Genomic DNA, 14,692 nt, shown 5'->3' on the forward strand with positions numbered 1-14,692 from the left:
GTACCTTAACTGGTAGCTGGAATGTAGAGACATTTGCATTTGCCAGAAAGGTGCAGAATTTCCAAAAACACCCTTTTTTTATGCCGATGCTGAGGATGTGAACCTTAAAAATGTAAACTAAAATGAAACCTGAATTTTTTAAAGAATGTTAGCCATAATTTACCCTTACTGTTTAGAGCAACTGACAAAAACAAAAAAAAATCTCCAGTGGCTACCAATCAACCTACGCATCAGGCAGAAACTCCTCACCCTCGGCTTCAAGGCTGACCATCACCACGCCCCCTCTACCTCACTTCCCTTCTCTCCTTCTCCAGCCCAGCCCGCACCCTCCGCTCCTCTGCCGCTAATCTCCTCACCGTGCCTCGTTCTCGCCTGTCCCACTGTTGACCCCCGGCCCACGTCATCTCCCTGGCCTGGAATGCCCTCCCTCCCCACATCCGCCAAGCTAGCTCTCTTCCTCCCTTCAAGGCCCTACTGAGAGCTCAACTCCTCCAGGAGGCCTTCCCAGACTGAGCCCCCTCCTTCCTCTCCCCCTCCTCACCCTCTCCATCCCCCCCACCTTACCTCCTTCCCTTCCCCACAGCACCTGTATATATGTATATGTTTGTACATATTTGTTACTCTATTTTACTTGTACATATCTATTCTATTTATTTTATTTTGTTAATATGTTTGGTTTTGTTCTCTGTCTCCCCCTTCTAGACTGTGAGCCCACTGTTGGGTACGGACCGTCTCTATATGTTGCCAACTTGTACTTCCAAAGCGCTTCGTACAGTGCTCTGCACACAGTAAGCACTCAATAAATACGATTGATTGATTGACTGATAAAAACAATTAATTGCATCTTGAATTATTTACTTTTAAACATGAAAATTCTACATCTATTTGTAATTTAGGGTGAGAGGCCAGACAGGCCCTCCGGAAGAACCCTTTCCCCGGCTCCCCAACTCAAGGAAAAGTCCACAGATTGCACTTGGGTTGGGGAAGGAGTGGGAAGGTCCCAACTGATGCCTGGGTTTATAGAGCTTCATCCTAAGTAGGCATGTAACAAATATCAGCACTATACCATATGTGTGTATGTGTCTGTATATATATACATATAAACACACACAGACACATATATATACTATACCACTCTTCCTGTAAGGCTGAACTTTTTCACAGTTTCACCCTCCTAACAACAGACATAGGTAACTATTAGTTACAAGGATGGGAAGAGTTATAATTCTGGGGCACGTACTTAAACCTTCAGCCCAGCCAGGTGTATAACAAAGCGTGTCATTGATCAATGGGGAAAGGGAAAATCTACTACGGGAAAATAAACCCATGCTGCCAAAAGTGGGAAATGAAAAATCCTTGAGCAATAGGGGCCCAATGCATCGATTGTTCAGTTGCTGAGGAAGTGGCCGCAGGGTCTGGGAACACCCTGGGTGCATGAGCAGCTCATTTACGAAGGCCCTGCTCACCCTGAATGGTGAGGAGGACTTAGAAAAGGTGTCCTGAAACACTGCCTGCCTCACTGCACCCCAAGCAGGTTCGCCAGAAGACCACAACTGGACACCCTTAATCTAAGGGAGCAAATAGAGAAGCAGCGTGGCTAAGTGGAAAGAACACAGGCATGGGAGTCAGAGGTCATGGGTTCTAATCCCAGCTCTGCCACTTGTCAGCTGTGTGACTTTGGGCAAGTCACTTAACTGCTCTATGCCTCAGTCACCTCATCTGTAAAATAGGGATTAAGACGGTGAGCACCACGTGGGACAACCTGACAACATTGTATCTACCCCAGCGCTTAGAACAGTGTTTGGCACATAGTAAGCATTGACAATAATAATAATAATAATAATGGTGGTATTTGTTAAGTGCTTACTATGTGCAAAGCACTGTTCTAAGCGCTGGGGAGGCTATAAAGTGATCAGGTTGTCCCACTTGGGGCTCACAGTCTTAATCCCCATTTTACAGATGAGGTAACTGAGCCCAGAGAAGTGAAGTGGCTTGCCCAACGTCACACAGCTGACAAGTGGCGGAGCCAGCATTCGAACCCATGACCTCTGACTCCAAAGCCCGGGCTCTTTCCACTGAGCCACGCTGCTTCCCCAAATACCATTATTATTATTATTGCTATTAAATAGGAAAAAAATCTTCCAAACACAGATGATAACAAATGCTCCTTGGACTATCAGAATTACATGGGACAAGAAGAGTCAGAGTTATAGCGTCAGTGGAAAGTGTCAGTGGAAAGAGCACTGGCTTGGGAGTCAGAGGTCATGGGTTCTAATCCTGGCTCCGCCAAATGTCTGCTGTGTGACCTTGGGCAAGTCACTTAACTTCTCTGAGCCTCAGCTACTTCATCTGTAAAATGGGGATTAAGACTGTGAGCCCCATGTGGGACAACCTGATCACCTTATATCCCCCCCATTGCTTAGAACAGTGCTTCACACACAGTAAGTGCTTAATAAATGCTATCATTATTATTACAACTTGGAGTTGTGTTCCTAAAGACTTTTGTGTTATAAACGCATGCAATAGCATTTCCATCTGAGCCAAATGCCAGAGCTCCTTGTGGACAGGGACTGTGACTACCAACTCTATTGTATTTCACTTTCCCAAGTGCTCTGCACACAATAAGCACTCAAAAAATATCACTAATTGATAAAGCCAATTCTTCAGGCACTGTACCATGTAATATCCACACAGCTGGACATTGTGGGAAGAACATTCCCTAACTCCTTCAGAGCATTCTATCCAAAATGCATAACAAAAGCATGGCTTATAGAAAAAATGTCTAAAGTAATCTTCTGCTAAAGAGAATGAGACTAATTGTCCAGAAGCTAGCCAGATAGGGAGTCTACTCCCCAGTGTTAAGCGATTTAAGACTTCTTGCTTTGGGACAGTACACCAAAAGAGTAACCAGATTCTCCCTTTTTCTCCTCTGAATGCAATCAGATAATCACTTGCCTCAATATTCCTAATCTGCATTAGTGATTGCCTAACTATGCTATGCTTATCTCTTGTGCCACACCACAATCATCTGTATATATGCCCCCACCCTAACTGACAACGAAGAGGAGAAAGCTTCTAAAAGGACCTGACTGAGAAGCTGGAAGTCTGAGAAACTCATTTTCATGGGAGAGATCAAAACATTGCTGGAAAGGGATCCTAAGACCTGAGGAAAAATTATGGGATTGAAAATTTTAACAGCAATGGCTTCTCCTTCTGATTATACCTCACATCAGCTCTAAATCACCAACACAACTTTTCACAAACTAAAAAAAGAGGACAACTAAGCTACATCCAGGATCCTGGCAGCATCACCTTTCTGATTAGGTCATTAAATATGAGTCGGGAAGGAAGTTCATATTACCGCTGCTGCACAAGTTGTGGACGCTGGAATGATCATTACCTGATACTTCCTACAATAAACCAATATAGCCCAAAGAAGCATCTAAACTATGCAGGCAGCTGAATATCAAACTCCTGGGAGAGGAAGTAACTTGCAGAGAAGCAGTGTGGCTTAGTGGATAGAGCATGGGCCTGGGACTTAGAAGGACATGGGTTCTAATGCCGGCTCTGCCACTTGTCTGCTTTGTGAACTTGGGCAGTGCTCTGCACATAGTAAGCGCTCAATAAATACGATTGATGATGATGATGAAGTCGCAAAGGGTGGTGTGTGGCCATCTGTGTAGCCAGCACCTGGCATTCTGAGGAGTGGAGGGAGAGGTAGAAGCAGCATGGCCCAGGTGGACAGAGCCCGGGGCCTGGGAGTCAGAAGGGCCTGGGTTCGAACCCTACCTCTACCGTAACCGTATGTCAGAGTTCTGTAACCATTCATTCATTCATCAATTCAATCGTATTTATTGAGGGCTTACTGTGTGCAGAGCACTGTACTAAGCATTTGGAAAGTACAATTCATCAACCAAGAGAGATAATCCCTACCCAACAACAGGTTCACAGTCTAGAAGGGGGGAGACAATAAAACAAAACAAGTAGACAGGCATCAATAGCATCAATATAAATATACTTATAGATATATACACATCGTGAAAAAAATTAATTGGCCACTAGTTCTCAGTGCTTAGTTCAGTGCTTGGCCCACGGTTAGAACTTAAAATTCCACAATCGTCAGAAGTAGCGTGGCTCAGTGGAAAGAGCACGGGCTTTGGAGTCAGAGGTCACTGGTTCAAATTCCAGCTCCGCCAACTGTCAGCTGTGTGACTTTGGGCAGGTCACTTCACTTCTCTGGGCCTCAGTTCCCTCATTTGTAAAATGGGGATTAAGACTGTGAGCCCCACGTGGGAGAGGTCACCTCCTCCAGGAGGCCTTCCCAGACTGAGCCCTCTCCTCAGTCTCCTCTCCCCCTCCTCCCCCTCCCCACCCCCAAGCCTTACCTCCTTCCCCTCCCCACAGCACCCATATATATTTGTACATATTTATTACTCCATTTATTTTACTTGTACATGTTATTTATCTATTTATTTTATTTTGTTAATATGTTTTGTTCTGTCATCTGTCTCCCCCCTTCTAGACTGTGAGCCCACTGTTGGGTAGGGACCTGTCTCTATATGTTGCCAACTTGTACTACCCAAGCGCTTAGTACAGTGCTCTGCACACAGTAAGCGCTCAATAAATACGATTGAATGAATGAATGAATGAATGAATGGGCAAGTCACTTCACTGGGCCTCAGTTACCTCATCTGTAAAATGGGGATTAAGAGTGTGAGCTCCATGTGGGGCAGAGACTGCATCCAACCTGATTAACCTATATGTACCCCAGTGCTAAGAACAGTGCTTGGAACACAGTAGGTGTTTAACAAGCACCATAATTATAATTATTATTTATTTCAATCAATCAGTGGTATTTATCGAGCACTTCTGTATACACAGCACTGTAGTATGCACTTCGGAGAGTTCAATAAAGAGAGCTGACAGACACATTCCTGGCCCACAGTGAGTATACAGTCCACAGTGGGAACGCCATGACAGGATTTAAATGACCCTGTAGAATCCGAAACACTTTGCCTCTACTGATGTCCCACATGATTGGAAGTAGTAAGGAATACTCTCTCTCAAGTAGCCTTTGAGATTTGGGGGCAGGTGGATGAAAACACGTGAACTGGTTTGATGTCTTTGCCAAGTTTAAAAAAAAAGGATAAAGCCAACTAAGGGGAGAAGTAACAATAATAATAACTGTGGTATTTATTAAGCGTTTACTTGTGCCAGGCACTGTACTAAGTGCTAGGGTGGATACAAGCAAGTAGGGTTGGACACAGTCCCTGTCTCTCTGGGGGCTCACAGTCTCAATCCCCATTTTACAGATGAGGTAACTGCGGCCCAGAGAAGTGACTTGCCCAAGGTCCCAAAGCAGACTAGTAGCAGAGTCAGGATTAGAACCCATGACCTTCCAACTCCCTGGCCTGGGTTCTATCCACTAGGGCTGCCACATTAAGTCTTTTCATGTTTTTTTAAAAGAGGCAGAAGTGGGAAGGGAAAGTGGTAAGACAGAGGAGAGCAAGCAGGAAAGCCCTGGAAAACAGGGAGGGCAGGGCAGGACAGGGAGAAATTTACAGGACTCTACAGTTCTTCCTTAATAGTTCATCTATATCATCAGGTTTGGTTCTAGAATGGATCTCCGTTTCTCCCATGAAAATATCTAGGAAAACATACCCTATAATACAACCGCATTTTAACAGAACAAAACTCCATTGTACTATGGAGTAATGACATTTTTAGCCAATGTTTAGAGATGAACAAAGAACACATGAAAAATTAATATGGAAAATGAGTTTTAGTGATCACAATTAGGTCAAATTTACAAACTACTTCTTCCTCAGAGAAATTACCCCATAAAATTAGTCAAAATTTCCATACACCTGAAATCCTAAGATATGGAGGAACAAACATTGTGTAGAAAACTGAAATCCACCTTCAATTCTAAGGACATTACTGATAGAGGAAATAGAGTATGGGATATTTACACAAGTTCTGACGGGCTGGGTGAGTATCAAAGGGCTCCAGAAGTTCAGGTGCAAAGTTGAGGCAGAAGGGATGGAAGATAGGGGAAATCAGGGGAAGAGAGGACAGCTATTTCATTTCCCATTTTACAGATGAGGAAAGTGAGGCACAGATAAGTTAAGTGACTTGCCCATGGTCACTCAAAAGGCAAGTGAAGGAGCCCAGATTAGAACCCAGTTGCCCTGATCTTGTCTGCCCTTGTGGTCTTTGGGCATGGGATGGCTGGCATTCAGACTGTCCTTTCCAGTATCCCAATCCCACCTGCATCTAGGGATGCCCTACCTGAACCCTGTGCCTGCTCATCAACAGGGAATCTTGAGGGATGGGTCAGTGTTTTTTTTTTGTCTGTTTGTTTTTTGATTACTATGTGCCAGTCACTATTCTAAGCACTGGGGTAATAATCATAACAATAATGTAATGTTGATATTGTTAAGCGCTTACTATGTGCAAAACACTGTCCTAAGTGCTGAAACAAGGTAATCGGTTTGGACCGTCTCTGTCCCAGATGAGTCTCACGGTCTTAGTTCCCATTTTATGGATGAGGTAACTGAAGTACAGAGAAATTAAGTGACTTGCCCAAGGTCACAAAGCAGACAAGTGGCAAAGCCAGGACTGGACCCAAATCCTTCTCACTCCCAGGCCCGTTCTCTATTCAGTAGGTCAGGCTGCTTTATATATATATATATATATATATATATATATATATATATATATATATATATATATATATATATATGTTTGTACATATTTATTACTCTATTTTACTTGTACATATTTATTCTATTTATTTTATTTTGTTACTATGATTTGTTGTCTGTCTCCCCCTTCTAGACTGTGAGCCCGCTGTTGGGTAGGGACCATTTCTACATGTTGCCAACTTGTACTTCCCAAGTGCTTAGTACAGTGCTCTGCACACAGTAAGTGCTCAATAAATACGATTGAATGAATGATGTGCTTTAGTCGTCACCACCTGTTCTCCCACATCAAACCAAAAACTTGATAACTTAACTCCTGAGAAGTTAGCTATACAATTTTTTCCATTACATAAAATTGTGTTTCAGTGAAAAAGAACATAATGCCTACCAAGAATTCTAATATTCCATTAATATTCATGGATTGAAAAGATCAATTTGAAAATCCAGATAAGCTACACAATTCTATTAAGGTGATGAAGTTATCCATTTTCTTTCCCAAAAGCAGTGTGAAAGGTTTTTTAAAATGGAAGCATTTAGAAAACAAAATATGCAAAACATAGAGGTCAATTCTTCCTCCAGCCATACTATTCAAATAATTCAATTTGCATTTCAGCAGCATTTTGACTGCATTCAATCCATTATACTCTTCATTCATCTTATGGCCCCAATTCTGTCATACTGGCACAATCACTACAGCCAATTAATCAATTGTACTTACTGCGTGCTTATTGTGTACAGATCCTTAAATTCTGCCCTTGGGGGAGAAAACTCCAACACAGTTGGTAGAAATGTTCCCTGTCCACAAGGAGCTTACACTCTAGAGGGGGAGACAGATTTTAAAATAAATTACAGATAGGAATATAAGTGTTGTGGGGCTGAGGGGGTAAGGATAAAACAGAAGGGAGAGAGGGTAGGAGACCTTCCCAGACTAAGCCCCCTTGTCCTCAGTTCCCCCTCCCTTCCATGTCACCTCTACTCACTCCCTTTGCTCTTCCCCCTTCTTCCCCGCCCCACAGCACTTATTCATATATGTATATATCTGTAATTCTGTTTATTTATATTGATGCCTGTTTCCTTGTTTTGATGTCTGTCTTCCCCCCCACCCCCCCGGTCAAACTGTAAGCCCGGTGTGGGCGGGGATTGTCTCTCTTTATCACTGAATTGTACTTTCCTAGTGCTTAGTACAGTGCTCTGCACACAGTAAGCGCTTAATAAATGTGATTGAATGAATATGATTCTATTACCATTTATTAACATTTAAGCCATAAATTCATCTCCTTCCCTGTGCAAAAGTTTCTTGTATTTAACAATGCTACCACCACATTCATTTCTTAAAATTATTTTGTTATATCATGGTCCTTGAGGGCATAGACCATATCATTATTTAGTCTGTATTAAACCTAAACAAATGTCTGATATGTAGACAAAAACATAAACTAGGATTCCTTGGGTTTAAATGCTTCCTTATTACATCTGGCATTGTTCTGTCCCAATTTTAGTGCCCATGCAGCAGTCATACATATTCATGGAATGAATATGAGCAAGACAATATTTTGAAGTATTCAGAGCAGTAATATCTAGGGTAGTCTTTTGGTACAACTGGAGAGTGAAATTAAACATTTTGATTAGTTTTAAATTGGCTGTTAAGTTCTTTTCAATCCTTTTAAATGCCTGAAAAGTTTTCTGTGATTAAGTCAGCCAGCACTAAGCTAACAGACTATTTTGGAATAACGGTGGCTACTAGCACACTTACCTAACTGGGTAACAATAGCAGAGTTATTAGTTCAAAAGAGAGGGGCAATGACAATTCACCGCTGATACTTATCAATTTGCTTCACATTCAAACAAGCCTTAAATTAAAGTTCATGGACCAATATTATCTAAGAATGCAAATCCGTAAATCATTACTTCTTAATCATTCAACCCACTATACCACAGACATCAATTTTTCTTCTGTGATTAAGTCAAAGAAGTTACTATTGATTCAACTCTGCACAGACTGTGCTTAAATTATGATTTGACCTAAATTTCCCAATTAAACTTTAACAGTGGTTTATTAGCAATTTCTCTGATAATACACACACTAGAAAATTTCAGGGCTGATGAGTTCTTCGACTACTCACAAAACAATTACTTTAGATTAAAATGCTTTCTTTTCATTACTGCTATCTGAGAAAGCACAGAAGGCAGCTGGATGAGATGCTGTTTTTTGTTTATATTCTCTGACCCAAATGTCATGATCCCAATAGGAGTTACTGTATCCTTTCCCTGAGGTTGAAGCCTCTGGACATTCAAGTAAACCATTAAACAATTAAGACTGGAAATGGAAAGTGTTTTCACGATGTGTTTCAGATAGAATGTGACCACTGATTGACTCAGCTGATTGAAAGGGAAGGCTCTTTCAACAACACTCTCCTGTCTGAATAAGACCCAAGCTGCAGTATAGGATGAAACAGCTACATGTGTTCATGCAGTGTCATCCTGGCATAAGAAAGACAATGCAAGTTTTCTTTAACAAGGGATACTTAACCACAATCAGCACAATCGGGAGAACTGACAGGCTATGGCATGATACATTTTCATCTGATATTTGTATTAAAAGGTGAAGCTAGAGTTCCGGACCAGTCACCCCACCCCTACAGCACCACACCACGCCAGAAGGCTACCTTTAGAATTCTTAGTAACACGGGTAGGTGGGAGTCGTGGCAGAGATAATCATGGTTTTACCCAGCAGCTGGTGGGCATTCTTACGCCCCATTATTGTGCTGAGAGTCTGTCTCCCCGTCACTTGTACTGTGAGCATTTAGTGGCTAGTGACATCATTTGATCTAATTATCTGGAATTCACCCTGGTGCAGAACACAGAGCCTAGAATTCTCATACCTAGGCAGTACACTGTCCAATGATAGCTGGATAAAGAGTTAGAAAACAGAATCATAGTCAGTGGAGCAATGGGTGCACTGCGAAATAGAGTGTAACAGCACCTGGGCTGCGAATTCCTTACTGTTGTCCGCCAGCGGACTTGGCATGACTGCCTCCATCTTGTGCATACCGACAGTAACCCTCCATTTTGTGCAGACCGAGGGCACTCCAGTGTGTGCAAGCCTACATTAATCAAAGCGGGGACATCTCCATCCTGTGTGGGCCGTTATCTCCTGATAACATCCTGATAACAGGGATTCTGACACTAATCAGACCATGATGGACAAAGGGTTGTAACAACTCATGATCTAGGAATGCCAGGGTTTCGCACGCAAGGGAATCCTTTGTGTAGCGCGGAGGGGGAACCAAATAAAAGAGGAAGAAGCTGCTGGGATCGGGGCTGTTTGTCACTCACACCCCATCCCGGGGTGAATGGGCAGACAGCCACTTTCCTACCTTTCCTACTCTATCTGACTTCTCTCTTGTGAGTCTCATTCATTCCTGCACCTTGGGTACGACACCCTCAACTAAGGAGAAACCTAACCCTTCCCCTTTGGTGGGACACGAGTTTCTCCCGTAACGGTTTCTTCCATAACACTTACCAAGTTCATTCATTCATTCAGTCAGTCAGTCAGTCACATTTATTGAGCACTTACTGTGTGCAGAGCACTGTACTAAGTGCTTGGAAAGTACAATTCGGCAAATGAGACGGTCCCTACCCAACAACGAGCTCACAGTCGAGAAGGGGGAGAGGCAGACAGCAAAACGAGTAGACAGGCATCAATAACATCAAAATAGATCAACAGAATTATAGATCTCTACACATCATTAATAAAATAAATAGAGTAATAAATATGTACAAATATACTGAGAGGGAGGGGGTGTAGATGGAGAATAGAAGGGGACCCAGAACTGGGCCTATAAATTGTATAAACATTCAAAGAAGTCAGGTGATGCAGTGAATCATTTCCAATAGAAAGAGGAGTGCTTTCAATCGTTATTATTCTAACATCAGTTTTCCACTTATTTTCTATTGTACCATGATATCAATGTATCATAACATGGGTTACATTCTGTATTAATTTATTCTAGCATATTCTTGATACATTTGAAGAGTTGAATCAGAAAACAGTTGAAGGACTTCAAGGCTGAGGCTCAATTACCCATGATATAGGTAGCAATGAAGACAGAAGCAGAAGCATGAGGACCAGGATATAAAATCCATATTTTAAAACAGCAGAACGTATTTTATAAGATAGGACTTCCGCAAAGCAGAGGACTGGTTTGGTGTGTAGGCACTGAGGAATGGATCGGTCATCCCAGCCTCATGCTTTGTAATAATAATAGTACTTATTAAGTGCATACTATGTGCCAAACACTGTTCTAAGCGGTAGGGGAGATACAAGGTAATTAGGTTGTCCCATGTGGGGCTCAGTCTTAATCCCCATTTTACAGATGAGGGAACTGAGGCACATTAAGTGATCAGGGACAAGGATAAATAGCACCAGCTTCAAACATGAAGTACAGCCACATGAGCATTCATACACAAAGTAGACTGCCTGCAAAGAGATACCAGTCAAATATCCTGTTGACAATCAAGGACAGTCCCTCAGAATGAGAACAATAGTGACGGGAGAGCGGAATTACTCAGAATTGTCCACACTGCATGAATTCACCAGATTAAGCTCATTGTGGGCAGGGAACATACCTACAAACTGTTTTTCCTTGCTGTTGTTTCTTATTTTATGATATTTGTTAAGCACTTACTATGTGCCAGGCACTGTTCTAAAAGCTGGGGTAGATACATGGGGTTCACAGTCTTAATCCCCATTTTACAGAGGAGGTAACTGAGGCACAGAGAAGTTAAGAGACTTGCCCAAGATCACAAAGCAGACAACTGGCGGAGCCGGGATTATAAAAGAAGCAGCGTGGCTCAGTGGAAAGAGCATGGGCTTGGGAGTCAGAGGTCACGGGTTCTAATCCTGACTCCGCCACTTGTCAGCTGTGTGACGTTGGGCAAGTCACAACTTCTCTGAGCCTCAGTAACCTCATCTGTCAAATGGGGATTAAGACTGTGAGCCCCAAGTGGGACAACCTGATTACCTTGTATCCCCCCAGTGCTTAGAACAGTGCTTTGCACATAGTAAGCGCTTAACAAATGCCATTATTATTATTATTATAATCCAGGTTTGTCTGACTCCCAGACCTGTGCTGTATTATCCAAGCATTTAGTAGAGTCCTCAGCACACAGTAAGCACTCAATTAATGCCACTGAGGACCTGGGTTCTAATCCTGACTCCACCACTTGCCTGCTGTGTGACCTTGGACAAGTTGCATAACTTCTCTGTGCCCCAGTTTTCTCATCTATAAAATTAAACACCTGGTCTCCCTCCTAGTTAGATTATGAACACCATGTGGGACAGGGACTGTTTCCAACCTAATTATCTTGTTGCCGACTTGTACTTCCCAAGCACTTAGTACAGTTCTCTGCACACAGTAAGCACTCAATAAATATGATTGAGTGAATGAATGCTCTTGTAGTCACTTCAATGCTCAGTATAGAGAAGCGCTGTGGCCTAGTTTACAGAGCATGGGCCTAGGACTCAGAAGGACCTGAGTTCTAGTCCCAGCTGTGCCACTTTTCTGCTGTGTGACCTTAGGCAAGTGACTTCACTTCTCTGTGTCTCAATTACCTCCTCTGTAAAATGAGGAATTACACTATGAGCCCGAAGTGGGACATGGACTGTGTCCAACCTGATTAGCTTTTATTCATTCATTCAATCGTATTTACTGAGCACTTACTGTGTGCAGAGCATTGTACTAAGCGCTTGGGAAGTACAAATCGGCAACATACAGAGACGGTCCCTACCCAACAACGGGCTCACTGTCTAGAAGGGGGAGACAGACAACAAAACAAAACATGTAGACAGGTGTCAAAATCATCAGAACAAACAGAATTATAAACTATATGCACATCATTAACAAGATACATAGAATAGTACATATGTACAAGTAAAATAAATACAGCAATAAATCTGTACAAATATATACAAGTACTGTGGGGAGGGGAAGGAGGTAGGGCCGGGGGGATGGGGAGGAGGAGAGGAAAAAGGGGGTTAAGTGCTTACAATGTGTTAGCACTGTTCTAAGCCCTGGGATAGATAGATACAAGATAGTCAGGTTGGACACAGTTCCTGTCCCTTGTGGGGCTCACAGTCTAAATCAGAGAGAGGGGGATTTACACCCCATTTTACAGACTGAGGCACAGAGAAATGAACTGACTTGCCCAAGGTCACACAGCAGATAATCTACCCCAGGTTTTAGTACAGTGCCTGGCACAGAGAAAGCGCTTAACAAATATCATTTAAAAAAAGTGCTTGGCACATAGTAAGCACTTAAATATCACTTAGTTTATTATTATCATAAGACGTGACCTACTCATGCTCTGTTGGCAAATCATACTGTTCTAATGCTCCTCTACCACTTCCTTTGTATATCTAATTAAAACTTGCTTGCCCTTTCTAGATCACTCTTTTCATCCATTGTTGCATTTTCAACCTCATAGGATTACTCCTGAAAGGACAATGAAGCAATGTCAGGCGTGTCAGAGTCAGAGGTGACTCTCCAGCTCCTGGAATAAAGGCAGAAGGCATCAGGATAGAACATCCTGGATGGGTGCTTGTATTGTATTTAAAAAAGTCTGTCCCTCATTTTTCTCAATCTAATTTGATACTCAATGACTTGTTTACGGTGCAAATCCTACTCATTAAAAAATTTAAATCTGAAAGAACAGTGCTTATTCTTCGTTAACTCCCTTTTCCCTTTCAACCTGGTGCGTTGGCTATGGAGATATATAGCTCTGTTTTACTATTACAGAGGAAAAAATAGAGATTTAAATTTGTCTCCATGGCACATCAATTACCACAAACATGAGTAATCATAGCATTTACCAGAGAAACAATGCCAAAATGCAAATGATCACACAATATACTCCATCCTCTCTTTTCCTCAGGCAATGAATGCATGTGGACAATCAAATATTGTAGAGACCATTAAGGAATATTACTTGTCGACACAGTTCCCCAATGAAAACACTACTAAATTTCTCTAAAAGCGAAAAGACCAAGAGCAGATCAATAAGCGGTTGCAAACTACCTATTAGGTTTAGATTTCAAGTCTCACAATAATTAATCCTTTATTCCTCTATTAACGACAAAGCAGTTTTGCCCAAATCACCACCTGAAAGCAACTTTTAGATGTGCACATCCTGGGGCTGGGTAGGATAGTGGGCCGCCCTGAAAGACTTGCCAATTTCTACTTTCTTCCCGGCCCACGTCATGCCCCTGGCCTGGAATGCTCTCCCTCCCAACATCCACCAAGCTAGCTCTCTTCCTCCCTTCAAGGCCCTACCAAGAGCTCACCTCCTCCAGGAGGCCTTCCCAGACTGAGCCCCCTCCTTCCTCTCCCCCTCATTCCCCTCTCCCCTCTCTATCCTCCCCATCTTACTTCCTTCCCTTCCCCACAGCACCTGTATATATGTATATGTTTGTACGTATTTATTACTCTATTTATTTATTTATTTTACTTGTACATGTCTATTCTATTTATTTTATTTTTTTAATATGTTTGGTTTTGTTCTCTGTCTCCCCCTTCTAGACTGTGAGCCCACTGTTGGGTAGGGACTGTCTCTATATGTTGCCAACTTGTACTTCCCAAGCGCTTAGTACAGTGCTCTGCACACAGTAAGCGCTCAATAAATACGATTGATTGATTGATTAGCCTTTTTTCAAGAATCTTAGGCTGATTCACATTGGTGCTTTCTGAACGCATTTTGGAGAGGGCACTTGCCATGCACCTTCCTCACTGTGGAAAGACAGTCTCTCTTTCTCCTCCTCCTTCCTGGTCACCAGAACTCTGGGCTTCCGTCATCTTGGGTTCAAGAAGCTTGCATAGGTGGCCTGGCAGTGGCTGCCATAGGGCCAGGAACTCACCAGTTACCCAGCCTTCCCAGCCCGCTAGGGGCCCAGGCAATGTCCCCTACTTTGGATGCTTTGGATGCCCAGCCAA

General features: G+C 42.6%; 1 protein-coding gene across 5 annotated transcripts in view; it reads right to left on the reverse strand.

Moving 5' to 3' along the window:
• FUT8 (fucosyltransferase 8) overlaps positions 1–14,692 on the reverse strand; it is a 392,751-nt gene that overhangs the window by 235,989 nt on the left and 142,070 nt on the right. Inside the window, exon 1 of one of the 5 annotated variants that reach the window (XM_038765687.1) lies at positions 7,423–7,448. The exons of the other annotated variants lie outside the window; for them this stretch is intronic. The gene's annotated coding sequence lies outside the window, so the exon portion shown is untranslated. Of the gene's footprint in view, positions 1–7,422; positions 7,449–14,692 lie in introns of those variants that run through there. 5 annotated transcript variants of the gene reach the window in all.

Source organism: Tachyglossus aculeatus, chromosome 23 (genome assembly GCF_015852505.1).
Source record: "Tachyglossus aculeatus isolate mTacAcu1 chromosome 23, mTacAcu1.pri, whole genome shotgun sequence".
Lineage (NCBI taxonomy): Eukaryota > Metazoa > Chordata > Mammalia > Monotremata > Tachyglossidae > Tachyglossus > Tachyglossus aculeatus.